Genomic DNA, 14,625 nt, shown 5'->3' with positions numbered 1-14,625 from the left:
AGTGCCTGGCAGTTCATTGATTCTTGGCCATGAATTATGGAAAATAGACTTGGACCTGCCTTTGAAATGCCTTATGGAGAGGGTTATAAGTATGGGTCTCTTCACGCATATAATGATAAGAACCAATTTAGAGGTCTGTCTGGTTCTATCATAACTTTCATGTGTATGACTGAGTATCCAGTGCTGTGTGGCTAGACACAAGCAATAGTATTAGTAGTGTCATTGCTCCTGAGATAGACCTAGGGAAATGGGAAAATTTATTATTAAATCACATAACATTGTTTCCTAGTAGGGAGTAAAAAAGGAATTAAAGTTCTTCAGAAATTACAGATTTATATTTTGGCCAAGAATACCCTTTTCATTTGCTTGACTAATGAGAGGAGTTATGTTCCACATGGGACCCCTAGAGTCCCTAATGAGCCCAATCACTTCTGTTAAAGGGTCCCAGTGGCCCTCTCAACTGCATTCTGGCACAGCAGGAAGACCTGGAACCAGGCCTAGTCTTCTGGGATATGGAACTGGCTATAGTTCCACCAGAAAATTTTCTTACTCCAAGTCTTTGAAGCTGACAGTCAGGGTATCCCCACAGCCTTGCAAGAGTGGGCAGGTCTAGGCACTGTGCTGTGATGGCACTGGGTGAGGTTTGACAGTCATCTTGAGGTTGTTGGATCATGGGGGTTTTTGAAAGAATGGCATAGGAAGGGTAGCTTTCTGGCTTCTCTGTTTCAAAACCTGTCAGGGCCTAAACCTAAAATTAATCATGAAGAGTAGTTAATAGTTAATGAAGGGCTGGAAAGATGGCTTAGTTGTTAAGATACTTGCCTGCAAAGCCTGAGGACCCAGGTTCAATTCTCCAATACCTACATAAACCAGATGCACAAGGTGGCACATGCATCTGGAGTTATTTACAGTGGCTGGAGGCCCTAGTGTGCCCATTCTCTATCTACCTGCTTGCCTCTTTCTCTCTCTCTCTCTCTCTCTGAAGTAAATAAAAATTAAAATATTTTAAAAAAATAAAAAGAAGCCAGGCATAGTGGTGTACACCTTTTAATCTCAGCACTCAGGAAGCAGAGATAGGAAGATCGCCATGAGTTCAAGGCCACCCTGAGACTACATCATGAATTCCAGGTCAGCCTGGGCTAGAGTGAGACCCTACCTCAATAAATAAATAAATAAATAAATAAATAAATAAATAAATAAATAAATAATAAAAAGGGGTGGTTAATGAAGAAGCCTCTGGAATTAATTTCTAGGGAGCTACATTTGTTTGTGACTTTATTTTGAATTAACTTTTTGAGGGGGGCTTTTAAGATTGGATGGTAGACTGTGTTGAAAAGATGTTTTACTTTTCCTGGTCATGAAGCTCGTCTAAGCTCATCTGGTGATAAACCACTGAGCAGGCAGCAGAGCACCTCCCTGGGTCAAAGGCATCGGCGGCATAGTGTACCGTCAATGCTAGGGGAGGGTACTTCATAGGCCCCTGGGCCACCTCACTGCTATGTCAGGAGCTGGATTCTGAGGGACCTTTTGGCTTTTTTCTACAACCACTGTTTAATATAGTAGCCTTTGACCACATGTGGCTCCTGAGTCCTTGAAATGAGGCTGATCTGAATTGAGATGTGCTTTAAGTACAAAACAGGGAGCTGGAGAGATGGCTCAGTGGTTTAAAGCACTTGCTTGCAAATCCTGATGGCCCAGGTTCAATTCCCCACTACCCACTTAAAGCTAGATGCACAAAGTGGCACATGTCTGGAGTTTGTTTGCACTGGCAGGAGACCCTGGCATGCCCATTCTCTCTTACTTTCTCTTTCCATCTGCCTCTCTCAAATAAATAAAAAAATTTTTCTTTTTTAAAAAGAACCAGAGGGCTGGAGAGATGGCTTAGTGGTTAAGGCACTTGCCCATGAAGCCAAAGGAACCAGGTTCATTTTCCCAGGACCCATGTAAGCCAGATGCACAAGGTGGTGCATGCATCTGGAGTTTGTTTGCAGTGTCTGAAGGCCCTGGCATGCCCATTCACTCTCTCAATCTGCCTCTTTCTCTCTCTCTTAAACAAATAAAATGAAATAAAGTTTTTTATATGTCTATTGTTTATTTTTATTAGATATGGACATATTTTGTATGCAAACAACACATGTTGGTACTATCCTTTCCCTCCTCCCTGCCTCTTTTCTGAAGAGGCATTCCTTGTTGGGGATGCAGGTCAATCCCATGGGGATTGTGGGTCATGCATTATGGGAGGAGGGAGAGCCATGCTGGGAGCATTTTAAGTCTACTTCAGTTATGGGCACTTAGGAGCCTTTGGGTCTCTGGTTTGGTAGGTGTTGGGTGTCCTCAGTGTCTATCTCCTTCACCCTTGTGCTGATATTAGATTAACTAAGAAAGCAGCATTCTTGCTCATTTCCCCAATTCTTCTGTAGTTAGTGGGAGCTTGACAATGGAAAGCAGAATCATTATCTGGACATGATTCTGACTTGTTTCCTAGTTCCAGATATGGTTTCCTTTCCATTGAGTGGATCTGTTAGCCAACCCAAGAGCAGTTGGTTATCCACCATGGCTGTGTGCCACTATTGCACTTGTGTGAGCATCACATCACGTTGTTTGCTTCTGAGTCACTTAGACATTGAGTTGCTTGGTCACTTTCTCCTAGTAGCTCATGTAATGACTTCCAGTACTAGATGGGCTAACTGTCTAGGGATTGGCTCTCTTCCAGATTCCAGCCAGGTCTCTTCATGGTCTGTGCAAACAGCTTATGGTGTCTTTAGCAGTAGGGTCTTACCATTAACCTCTGGTGGGTAATCAAGTGTCTGACAGAAGTCTGTTTTGTTTGTTTTGGGAGATCTAGTAGGTCTCTCTGATCAACAGCTGATTGTGGATGTAGACCACATCCTGGTACAGGGAATTACAGGCCAGCACCAATGGAAAAGAAAAAAGACAATGACAGAGAAGAAAGAGAAATAGGAGAAATTTGAAGTTAGGTTTCGTCTGACCCTCTCCAGGGCCCCTCAATTCAGATTCTCCCCCTAGGGACCTCTGAGGGTTCCACCGTTTATTCTGACTTCCAGGATATAGGATTCTATGGTACCAGTTCAATATGGGTTCAGTTTTGTGTCCTCCCACCCTTCCCCTTTCCCCATGCCCTACCCTCCCTATTGTCCAAACCTTGAGATGCTGTTCAGGTATGTCAGCAACTTGGGCTGGTCCAGGTTAGGAACTGCAGATGAGTGAGATCATGCGATGATTGATGATTGTTTTTCTGTGATTGTGTGACTTCACTTAGTATGATCTGTTCAAGTTCAACCACTTTTCTACAAATTTCATTGTGTAATTTTTTTCTTGCTGCGGAGTAGAATTCCATTGTGTAGATATACCACATCGTGGTTATCCCATTCATCCAATGATGGACACATGGGTTGTTTCTTGTTCTTAGCTATTATGAATTGAGCATCTATATACATGGTTGAGCAAATATCGCTGAACTGAGATGTGGAGCTTTTAGGGTCAATGCCCAGTAAGGGAATAACAGGCTCTGTTGATAACTCTGTATTCAACCTTTTCAGGAGTCTCCATATTGATTTCCATAGTGGTTGTACCAGCTTACATTCTCACCAACAGTGAATGAGTGTTCATATTTCTCCACATTCTTGGCAACATTTATTTTCATTTGATTTTTTTTTTTTTTTTTTGGTTTTTTGAGGTAGGGTCTCACTCTAGCCCAGGCTGACCTGGAATTCACTATGGAGTCTCAGGGTGGCCTTGAACTCATAGCAATCTTCCTACCTCTGCCTCCTGAGTGCTGGGATTAAAGGCGTTCACCACCATGCCTGGCTTCATTTGATTTTTTTAATGTTTGCTATCTTTACTGGGGTAAGGTGGAATCTCATAATTGTTTTAATTTGCATTTCCCTAATGGTTAAGGATGTTGAACATTTTAAGTGTGTGTTAGCCATTTGTAATTCTTCCTCTGAGAACTTCCTATTTAGTTTTCTGCCCACTTTTGGGGTGGGTTGTTTGTTTGATATTTTTTGTTTTTGTTTTTTGAGGTAGGGTCTCATTCTGGTCCAGGCTAACCTGGAATTAACTATGTATTCTCAGGGTGGCCTCGAACTCACTCATGGTGATCTTCCTACCTCTGCCTACTGAGTGTTGGGTGTGCACCACCATGCCCAGCTGGGTTGTATGTTTTTTTTACTGTTTAGTTTTTTCAGTTCTTTGTAGATTCTAGATATTAGGCTTCTGTCAGTGGTGCAGCTGGCAAAGATTTTCTCCCATTCAGTGGGTGAGCTATTGGCTCTGCTTATGGTATGTTTGTCTGTGTAGAAGCTTTTCAGTTTCATGAGATCCCATTGGTTGAGTGCTTGTTTAATTTTCTGGGCTACTAGGGTTTTGTTTAGGAAGTCTTTCCCCAGTCCTATATTGTAGAGAGTGCCTCATATTTTGTTTCTCCAGTAGTTGAAGAGTTTCAGGTCTTATATTGAGGCCTTTAATCCATTTGGACTTGATTTTTGTGTATGGTGAAATGAGTGGGTCTAATTTCATTTTTATACATATGGTCATCCAATTTGTCCAACACCATTTGTGGAAGATGCTATCTTTTCTCCAGTCTACATTATTGGAAACTTTGTCAAGGATCAAGCAGCTGTAGTTACTTGACCTAAGGGCTGGGTCTTCAATTCTGTTCCATTGGTCTATGTTTCTATTTCTGTTCTAGTACCATGCTATTTTTCTCACTATGGCTTTGTAACTTAGCTTTAGATCGGGTATTGTGATACCACCAGAGGTGTTTTTTTAAAATATTTATTTATTTCAGAGAGAGAAAGACACAGGGAGAGAGAAAAAAATGGGCATGCCACTGCAAATGAACTCCAGATGCATGCAACACCTGTGCATCTGGCTTACATGGGTCCTGGGGAATCAAACCGAGGTCCTTTGGCTTTGCAGGCAAATGCCTTAACCACTAAGCCTCTCTCCAGCCCAGTGTTTTTTTTTTTTCCCCCTGAGGATATGTTTGGATATCCAAGGCCTTCTGCCATTCTATATGAATTTTGAGATCATTTTTTCAATTTCTGTGAAGCATCATGCTGGTATTTTTATTGGTATTGTGTTAAATACGTATATAGCTTTTGGTAGAATTGCCATTTTTACAATATTACTTCTACCTATCTAGGAGCATGGGAAGACTTTTCATCTTCTCAAGTCCTCCTCTATTTCTTTCTTGAGTGTTTTTATGTTTTCATTATATAGGCCTTTCTCATCCTTGATTGGTGTTATTCCAAGGTATTTAAATTTTCTGTTGCTGTTGAAAATGGGACAGCCTCATTGATTTATTTCTCTGTGTATTTGTCCTTTGTATATAGAAAAGCTACTGATTTAAAAAAATATTTTATTTTTATTTATTTGACAGAGAAAGAGGAAGAAAGAGAGAGAGAGGGAGAGAGAGAGAGAGAGAGAGAGAGAGAGAGAGAGAGAGAGAGAGAGAGAGAATGGGCATGCCAGGGCTTCTAACCACTGCAGACGAACTCTAGATGCATGTGCCCCCTTGTGCATCTGGCTAATGTGGGTCCTGGGGAATTGAACCTGGGTCCTTTAGCTTTGCAGGCAAATGCCTTAACTGCTAAGCCATCCACCATCCCTCTATCCCAAAGATACTTATTTTTGTGCATTGATTTTGTATTCTGCCACTTTGCTGAAGGAATGTATCACCTTTAGAAGTTTTGAGATGGAGACTTTCGGGTCACTTATATATAGGATCATGTCATCTGCAAATAGGACTAACTTGATTTCTTCCTTCCCAATTTGAATCCCCTTTATTTCTTTCTCCTGTCTTATTGCTTGGGCTAGTAGTTCTAGTACTATGTTGAAGAGCAGTGATGAGTGTGGGCACCGCTGTCTTGTTCCTGATCTCAGTAGGAAATCCTTGAGTCTTTCCCCATTAAATATTATTTGGGCTTTAGGAGGTTTATATATAGCCTTTATTGTGTTGAGATTCTTTCTAGTGTTTTGATAATGAAGTTGTGTTGTATTTTGTCAAAGGCCTTCTATGCATCAATTGAGATGATCATGTGGTTCTTATGGTTCAGTTTTTTTATATGGTGTATTCCATTGACTGATTTCTCTGTATTAAACTATCCCTGCATCCCTGGGATGAAGCCTACTTGATCAAGGTGGATCATGCATTTATGTGCTGTTGAGTTCAGTTTGCAAGAATTTTGTTCAGGATCTTTGCATCTAAGTTCATTAGAGATATAAGCCTATAGTTTTCTTTACTTGTTGCATCTTTGTCTGGTTTTGGTATTAGGGTGATGCTAGCTTCATAAAGGGAGTTGGGAAGATTCCCTGGTCTCTGATTATGTGGAACAGTTTGAGAAAAATTGGTTTCAGTTCTTCAATGAAGGTTTGATAGAATTCAACTGAGAGAAGCCATCTGGTCCTTGACTTTTCTTTTGGGGGAGGTTTTTTTATTAGCTTTTCAATCTCCATGGATGTGATAGCTTTGTTTAGGAGATTAATCTGCTCTGAGTTTAGTTTTGGTAGGTGGTATGTGTCTAGGAATTCATCCATTTCTTCCAGACTATTTAATTTTGTGGAGTGGAGGTTCTGAAAGTATGTCCTGATGATTCTTCTAATTTCATTGATGTCTGTTGTGATCTCTCATTTTTCATTTCTGATTTTGTTAATTTGAGACTTCTCCTTTTTTTGCTTGATCAATTTGGTCAGGGGTTTTTCAATCTTGTTTATTTATTTTTTTTTTTTAAGAACCAACTCTTTGTTCCATCAATTTTTTAAATTGCTTTCTTAGTTTCCAATTCATTAATTTCTTCTCTAATCTTGATTAGTTCTTTCCATCTGGAGCTCTTTGGGTTGCACCCTTCTTGGGTTTCCAGCACCTTTAGATGGACAGTCAAGTTATTGATTTGGGATATCTCTGTCTTTGTAATGAAGGCATGTAGACCTATGAATTTTCCCCTTATGACTGCCTTCATTGTGTCCCATAAGGTTTGGTAGGTTATGTTTCCATTAACATTCAATTCTATGAATTTGACAATTTATTTTTTGATTTCTTCCATAACCCATTCATTGTTTAAAAGTGTGTTGTTTAGTCTCCAGGAGCTGGTGGAGTTCTTGATGTGTCTCTTGTTAATTTCTAGCTTTAAAGAATTGTGATCTAACATGATGCAAGATGCTTCAATCTTCCTGTCTTTAGGATGGCATATTTTATGGCTTAGTATATGGTCAATTTTGGAGAAGGTTCTGTGGGCTGCTGCGAAGAATGTGTATTCTGTAGAGCTGAGGTGGAAAGTTATGTAGATATCCATTAGTTCTAGTAGTTCATCTATGATGTTGTTGAGCTCTATTATTTCCCTGTTGATTTTCTGCTTGGATCATCTGCCTATTGATGATAGTGGAGTAAGTCTCTGACTATGATGGTATTGGTGTTTATTTCTGTTTTATTGTCAAGTAGATTTTGTTTTATAAACTGTGGTGCACTTGTGTTTGGTGCATATATATTTATGATTGTGATGTGCACATGTTGTATCATTCCCTTTTTACTTTTATTTTTGTTTCTTGTTTTTTCGAGGTAGTGACTCATGCTAGTCCAGGCTGACCTGGTATTCACTGTATATTCTCAGGGTGGCCTCGATCTCATGGTGATCCTCCTACCTCTGCCTCCCGAGTGCTGGGATTAAAGGCGTGTGCCACCACACCTGGCTTTTGTATCATTCCCTTGATGAGTAAGAAGTGGCCTTCTTTGTCCTTTTCGATTACTTTAGGTTTGAAGTCTATTTTATCAGATATTAATATAGCATACCCTAGACCTTGAAGATTTGCTATGACAAAATGGATATAAAATATTCCTCTAATTAATTTAAAAATTATATCATTATTTATAAGAAGAAAAAGTATGATTGTACCATAATGAACTCCAGACACATTTTGTGCATCTGGCTTTATGTGATTCCCTAGTATAGACATAAAGCCAGATGCATAAAGTGGCACACACATCTGTAGTTTGTTTGCAGTGGCAAGAGACCCTGATGCACTTATTCCCTTTCTCTGTCTCTGTCTCTCTTGCAAATAAATACATTTGAAAAAAAAAAAGTCACCTAGGAGCAAGGCATGGTTGCACATGCCTATAGTCCTAGAACTTGGAAGCCTGAGCCAGGAGGATTGTGATTTCAAGGTCTATGCCTATGTTGGAAGTTCAGGGACTTCTCTATACAGACAGGTATTTGCTCATACATGTTGACACCACATACAAGTTGTGTAACCTAACTATTAGAGCCACACTTGATTACATTTATTCTCACTGCTATGATGACATTTTATTTTGGTGTACATACTGCAGTGTAGTAATATATTCTGTTGGTGGTTTATTTTGGCATTAGAGATAATTGCACTGTGATCTTTCCTGCCCAGGTCTCCTGTTAAACATACATACATATAGAGAAAACAGAAGTCATGAGCTGGCCCAAGAACTGTTGATCCCTAGCTTCTGAGTGATAGGATTATAGGCATGAGCCACAACTGGCTCAGAGACTCACATTTCTTGGCATTAGAAATTGTGGTGGTTTGAATGTGAATGTATGCCCCTGTAGCCTCAGGGTTTTAAAGAAAATATTTTCTTTCTTCCTTCCTTCCTTTCTCCCTCTCTTTCTTTCTTCCCTTCTTTCTTTCTTTACAAGGAAAGACAGAAGAAGGGAGAGAGAAAGAAAACAAGCAAGAAAGAGAGAGCCAAAAACAAAAAAACCCTCCAGATGCATGCACCACTTTGTGCATCTGGCTTTCCATCAGTACTGGGGAATTGAACCTGGGTTGTTAGACATTGCAGGCAAGTGCCTTAACTGCTGAACCATCTCTCCAGCCCACCTTGGGTATTTTAAAAAATATTTTATTTTTAAAAAATTTATTTGAAAGAGAAAAAGGCAGGAAGAGAGAAAGAAAAGGAGAGAGAGAGAGAGAGAGAGAGAGAGAGAGAGAGAGAGAGAATGGGTATGCCAGGGCCTCTAGCCACTGCAAATGAACTACAGATGCATAAATTTGGCTTTACATGGGTCCTGGGGAATAGGACCTTGGTCCTTTGGCTTTGCAAGCAGGCACCTTAACCACTAAGCCCTCTCTCCAGCCCTCAGATATTTAAAAAAAATTAGTGACAACTTCCATAATTATAGACAATAACCCATGGTAATTCCCTCCCTCTCCTCACTTTCCCCTTTGAAACTCCACTCTCCATCATAACCCTTTCTCCTCTCAATCAGTCTCTCTTTTATTTTGATGTTATCATCTTTTCTTCCTATTATGATGGTCTTGTGTAGGTAGTGTTAGGCATTGCAAAGTCGTGGATATCCAGGCCATTTTGTGTCTGGAGGAGCATGTCATAAGGAGTCCTACCCTTCCTTTGGCTCTTACATACTTTCTGCCACCTCTTCCACAATGGACCCTGAGCCTTGGAAGGTGTGATCGAGATGTTTCAATGCTCAGCACTTCTCTGTCATTTCTTCTCAGCACTATGGTACCATCTGAGTCATCCCAAGGTCACCTCTATCTGAAAAGAGAAGCTTCTGTAACCAAAAGTGAGCGTAGCATTAATATGTATGGGCATAAATATTAAGAGAAGTGCTTACCAAGCAGTTTGGTGAGCATAGTATATACATTCAGCCAGACACCAGCAGACATTATACCCCTAGGACTCATGACTACCCCTGTTATAGGTTTTCAGTATCATGCATGTATTCCCTCTCATGGAGTGGGCCTCCAGTTCAATTAGAGGGTGGTTGTTTCCCCCATAACAGACATGCCACTATTGCACGTGTTGGCTCATTTGGCTTGGCTGGCCAAATTTAAGTCTTGAAGTGTCCACTGTTATCTTCACTGATGGTTTCTCTCTCTCCCATTGAACTGCATATAACATAGCTTTTCCAGCTTTCTGTCAGCTGATCTACATGGGGGAGGTTTTCAGCTCAGCTTCAGTAGGATTTCTCAGTGACCTTGCAGCCCAAGTATCACATTATTATTATTATTATTTTTGGTTTTTCGAGGTAGGGTGTCACTCTAGCCCAGGCTGACCTGGAATTTACTCTGTATTCTCAGGGTGGCCTCAAAGTCATGGTGATCCTCCTACCTCTGCCTCCTGAGTGCTGGGATTAAAGGCGTGTGACACCATGCCTGGCTTTTTTTTTTTTTTTTTTAATTAAGGTTAACCTTCCTGGTTAAGTCTCCAGAAGCTTGCTGTAGGAGATGTCAATGGGGAAAGATCCTGGGATCCAGCCTTAAGGCGTAGATATGATTCCAGCCCACAGGTATGTAGAGAACAGTTTGAGCTCTGGTCATTAGGTTTGTGCTTGTATTTGTGGTGCTGGTTGCTGGTGTTTTCTCTCAGCTTGGATCTGTGAAAGGGAGCCAGCTTCCACCATTGATGGAACTTCCTCTGGATCTTTAAGCTTGAAACAAACCTCTTCTTCCCATAAGCTATATCTTATTGGATGTTCATTCCAGCAACGTGGAGCTGGCTACAATAGGAATGTGTGTATGTGTGGAGAGAGAGAGAGAGAGAGAGAGAGAGAGAGAGAGAGAGAGAGAGAGAGATTACAGAGTTTGTGTAATGCTATAAGTTATGTGAACAATTGTCCAATGTCATTGGCTCAATTACTATCCTTCAAGCTATGTAAGTTTCCATTGTGCTGTGTTTTCATTGTGTCAAATGACAACATGACATCAATTTAGCTTTAAATTCCCTTCTCACATGTGCGCCTGCACTTTTACTGGCATGTTCACAGCATTGTTCATGTAGCTGGACTCACACACACATGCACATGTAAACCTTCTCACCTTTACACCAGTGCCTGAACACATACCTTTCACACACAAATTTCAATGTAATACTTCCCTATGTCCTCACAGATGCACTGATATGATGTGCACAGATAGGCATCCACACAGAGAGGCTTAGAGTCACTTATTTATATGGAAAAACACATGTTGACACTGTGCATATGTATTATGTACCCAAGCACTGGAATCAGACACATATATGGACATATACAAATATATTACACAAGGGTGTGGGGCTGGGGGCTAGGCATGGATGACCAGCACCTTGCCTTAGCACTGGAACAGATGCAACATAGGAATCTAAAGAGCTAAGATGTTTGGTGAGAGCAAGAAGAACCCATCCCAAAGAGGAGACTCCTTGCCTCATCCCACAATCAGATTCATATATGTAGGCCCCATTGAGAAGAACCCATGCTATCCTGTTTGTAAAGAAGGCCTTTCATCACAGGAATGTCTGCTTTCCCAGAAGCTCCTCAGGAGAATCAGCCATGGACGCCTGGCTGACAATCCCAAGGTTCTCCAGGCCTAGGGAGTGGAGAGAATGAGCAGTCATCTGGCCCTACTCCAGGAGCCTCTCTGGCTGTGAAAGACCTTCTCAGGAGGAAGATAGTAGCCTTACCCACTGTGGTAGTTTGAATGGATGGCCTCCAATATATTCAGGAGTTTATTCAAGATTGTAATTTAGATCTATAGCTTCCTGGATGGAGGAGGTGTCCCTGTGGGTGGATCTTAGGGTCCAGCCCTAAGACAGATCTAAATTCCAACCTAACATATACAAAGTGCCTCAGCTCTGCCTGCAGTTCCTGAAGTATGTGTGGTGTGGCTTTTGGGTTTTGGCTTGTGGCTTCTTTCTCTCTGCTTGGACCTATGAAAGTGAGCCAGCTTCTTTTGCCATTATGCATTTTCTCCTGGATATGTAAGCTTCAGTAAATATCCCTTCTTCCATACCTGTGCCTGGTTTGGAAGTTCATTCCAGTGACATGAGGCAGTCTGCCACACCTACCTGGGGACTTCTCTGGTTCTAATTCTCTTCTGCTCATATACCTGCTTTAAAGATCTTGATTGGGGTTGGGTGGTGAGGAAAGAGGCAAGATGATCATGCATCCTTGGCCAGCCTGAGATACCTATAAGATCTTGTTTTTTTGTTTTATTTAAATTTTTTTTTGTTGCTATTTTATTTATTTTAGAGACATACAGAGAGAGAAAGAGGCATAGATAGAGAAGAGAATGGGCGCGCCAGGGCCTCCAGCCACTGCAAACGAACTCCAGATCCATACGCCCCCTTGTGCATCTGGCTAACGTGGGTCCTGGGGAATCGAGCCTTGAACCGGGATCCTCAGGCTTCACAGGCAAGAGCTTAACCACTAAGCCATCTCTCCAGCCCAGATCGTGTTTTAAAAACCAAACCATAATATGATGGAGAATGGAATTTCAAAGGGGAAAGTGGCGGGGGGGGGGCGAGGGAGGGAATTTCCATGGGATATTTTTTTATAATCATGGAAAACGCTAATAAAAATTTAAAAAATAAAAAAAAGAAATAACCGAAATTATATTTAAAAAAAACCAAACAACAACAAAAAACTTTATTGGTTTATTTTGATTCTAGCATTAGGTAATACTTCATTCCATAAAATAGATTAAGTGTTCTGATGAGCTTAGCAGAAAAGGTTGGTTTTTGTAGAAAGACAAGGGCTTGAAGAAAACAGAAACAAAAACTAACTAGGGTTGGTCATTTCAAAGTTTCTACACTTTTCAGGCAAAGACAGACACTGGTAACTTTCCAGGGCAGTGCAAGTGCTCAAAATGACACCAACACTGTGGCGGGAAGCACGGACACAGAGAGAAATACGTGTCTATCATGGCCTTTTTATCAACCAGAACACCACAGGCCTTTGATTTCTCAAACAGCTTACAATTATATTTAACACTACTACTACTAATTATTACTATTACTATTATTGGATTTTTTTTTTTTTTTGAAACAGGACCTCACTCTAACTCAGGCTGATCTGGAACTCACGCTATACCCCAGACTAGCTGTGAACTCAAAGGAATCCCTGTACTTCCACCTCCCACGTGCTGGGATTATAGGGCGAGCCACCATGCCCAGCCTCAAATTAAAATTTTAAACTATTTGTGTCTTCTAAATGCAAATATTGAAAACTTTAAAAAATATTTATTTATTTATTATCTGGGGGGCTAAGAATCAAGCCTAGGTATTTCTCCATGTTGCATAAGCATTCTACTGCTCCCAACCCTGCTTAAAACTTAATGCCCAAAGCAAAAGTGTCAGGATGTGGGCCTTTTATTAGCCACTTAGGTAATAAGAGTAGAGTGTCCACTGATTGATGGATTAATACTATTATAAAAAGGACTGTGGTAGTCAATATGCTGTCTTTGCTTTTGTGCCATGTGAACGCTTCATCTCTTGTCTTTCTGTCTTCCAGGACATGAAGACACCACATGAAGGAGGTCTCTATTGGAAAACTATTGATTGGGGATTTTCCAGATACTAGAAGTAAATTTCTTTCCTTTATAAATTACCCAATCTGTGGCACTCTTATAGAAACAAAATGCCAAACAGACTACTTGAGAACAGAATGCTGAGTTGATGTGATTATACATTTCTTTCTAAAGTTGTTCATTCCACCATTGTTAAGTCACTAGCAAAAGGTAAATATGACTCTAAACTTTTCCCGCCTCTGAGGCCATGAAAATTCTGGCTCATAATTGAGGAACAAAGTTATCTAGGTAAAATACAATATTTTTGTGAGTTTTAATGCCTTTAAAGTACCATAGAAAAAGATAAGATTCAGTCTTTATTATATCACATCATATCATATTAGGAAGTAAACAGTATATTTGGGCTGGGGAGATAGCTTAGTGGCTAAGGCACTTGCTTGCAAAACCAAAGGACCAAGGTTTGATTACCCAGGACCCATATAAGCCAGATATACAAGGCAGCATGGAGTTGGTTTGCAGCAGCTGGAGGCTCTGGCATGCCCAGTCTCTCTCTTTCTCTTCCTCTCTCTTTCTGTCTGTCACAAATGAAAACTTAAAAATATTTTTAAAAAGTAAACAGTATGTTTATAACCACTAACAGTTTAATAAATGTTTTTTGTTTGTTTATTTTGAAATTGTGTCTTACTCTGTGGCTGAGGCTGGCCTAGAACTCATTGTACGGTTCAGGCTGGGCTAAAATTAGTAATAATCCTTCTGCTTCAACCTCCCAAGTGCTAGGGTTATAGGTGTGAGTCACCTTACCTGGGTTTAAATATTTAAAACAGAAACAAAGCAATATTATTAATTTGTTTAAATATTTGTATTGAATTCACATTGAAGACTATATAGTAAATAAAATATAATAAACATAAATTAGGTTATATAATCACAGTTATTGGCAGAATCAATAACCAATATATATTAACTACATTGTATAATAGTTATTTTTGTATTGCTATTATCAAAATATCTGCTGGAAACAACCTAAGGGAAGAAAGATTTATTCTGGTCACAGTTTCAGTCCAGCCTGATGGAAAAGGCAGGTGTAAAAGCTCAGTTCAATATGGTAGGATCATGTGACAGAAGCAAGTCACAGCATAGTGGACCAAGAAATAGAATGCAACAGGAAGTGGAGATGGTGCATGCCCTTTAAAGGCCTGCCCCAGTGACTTATTTCCAATTTCTATTTTTCTAAAGGTCTCACAGCCTCCCAAAATAGCATGACCAGCTGGGGAACAAATGTTGAAATCATGCACTTACAAGTGGGGGTATTTCAGATTCAAGCCATAACAC

The sequence above is a fragment of the Jaculus jaculus genome, chromosome 16, assembly GCF_020740685.1.
Source record: "Jaculus jaculus isolate mJacJac1 chromosome 16, mJacJac1.mat.Y.cur, whole genome shotgun sequence".
Lineage (NCBI taxonomy): Eukaryota > Metazoa > Chordata > Mammalia > Rodentia > Dipodidae > Jaculus > Jaculus jaculus.
The sequence above is the reverse complement of the archived record's forward strand: the minus strand, read 5'-3'. Positions refer to the sequence as shown.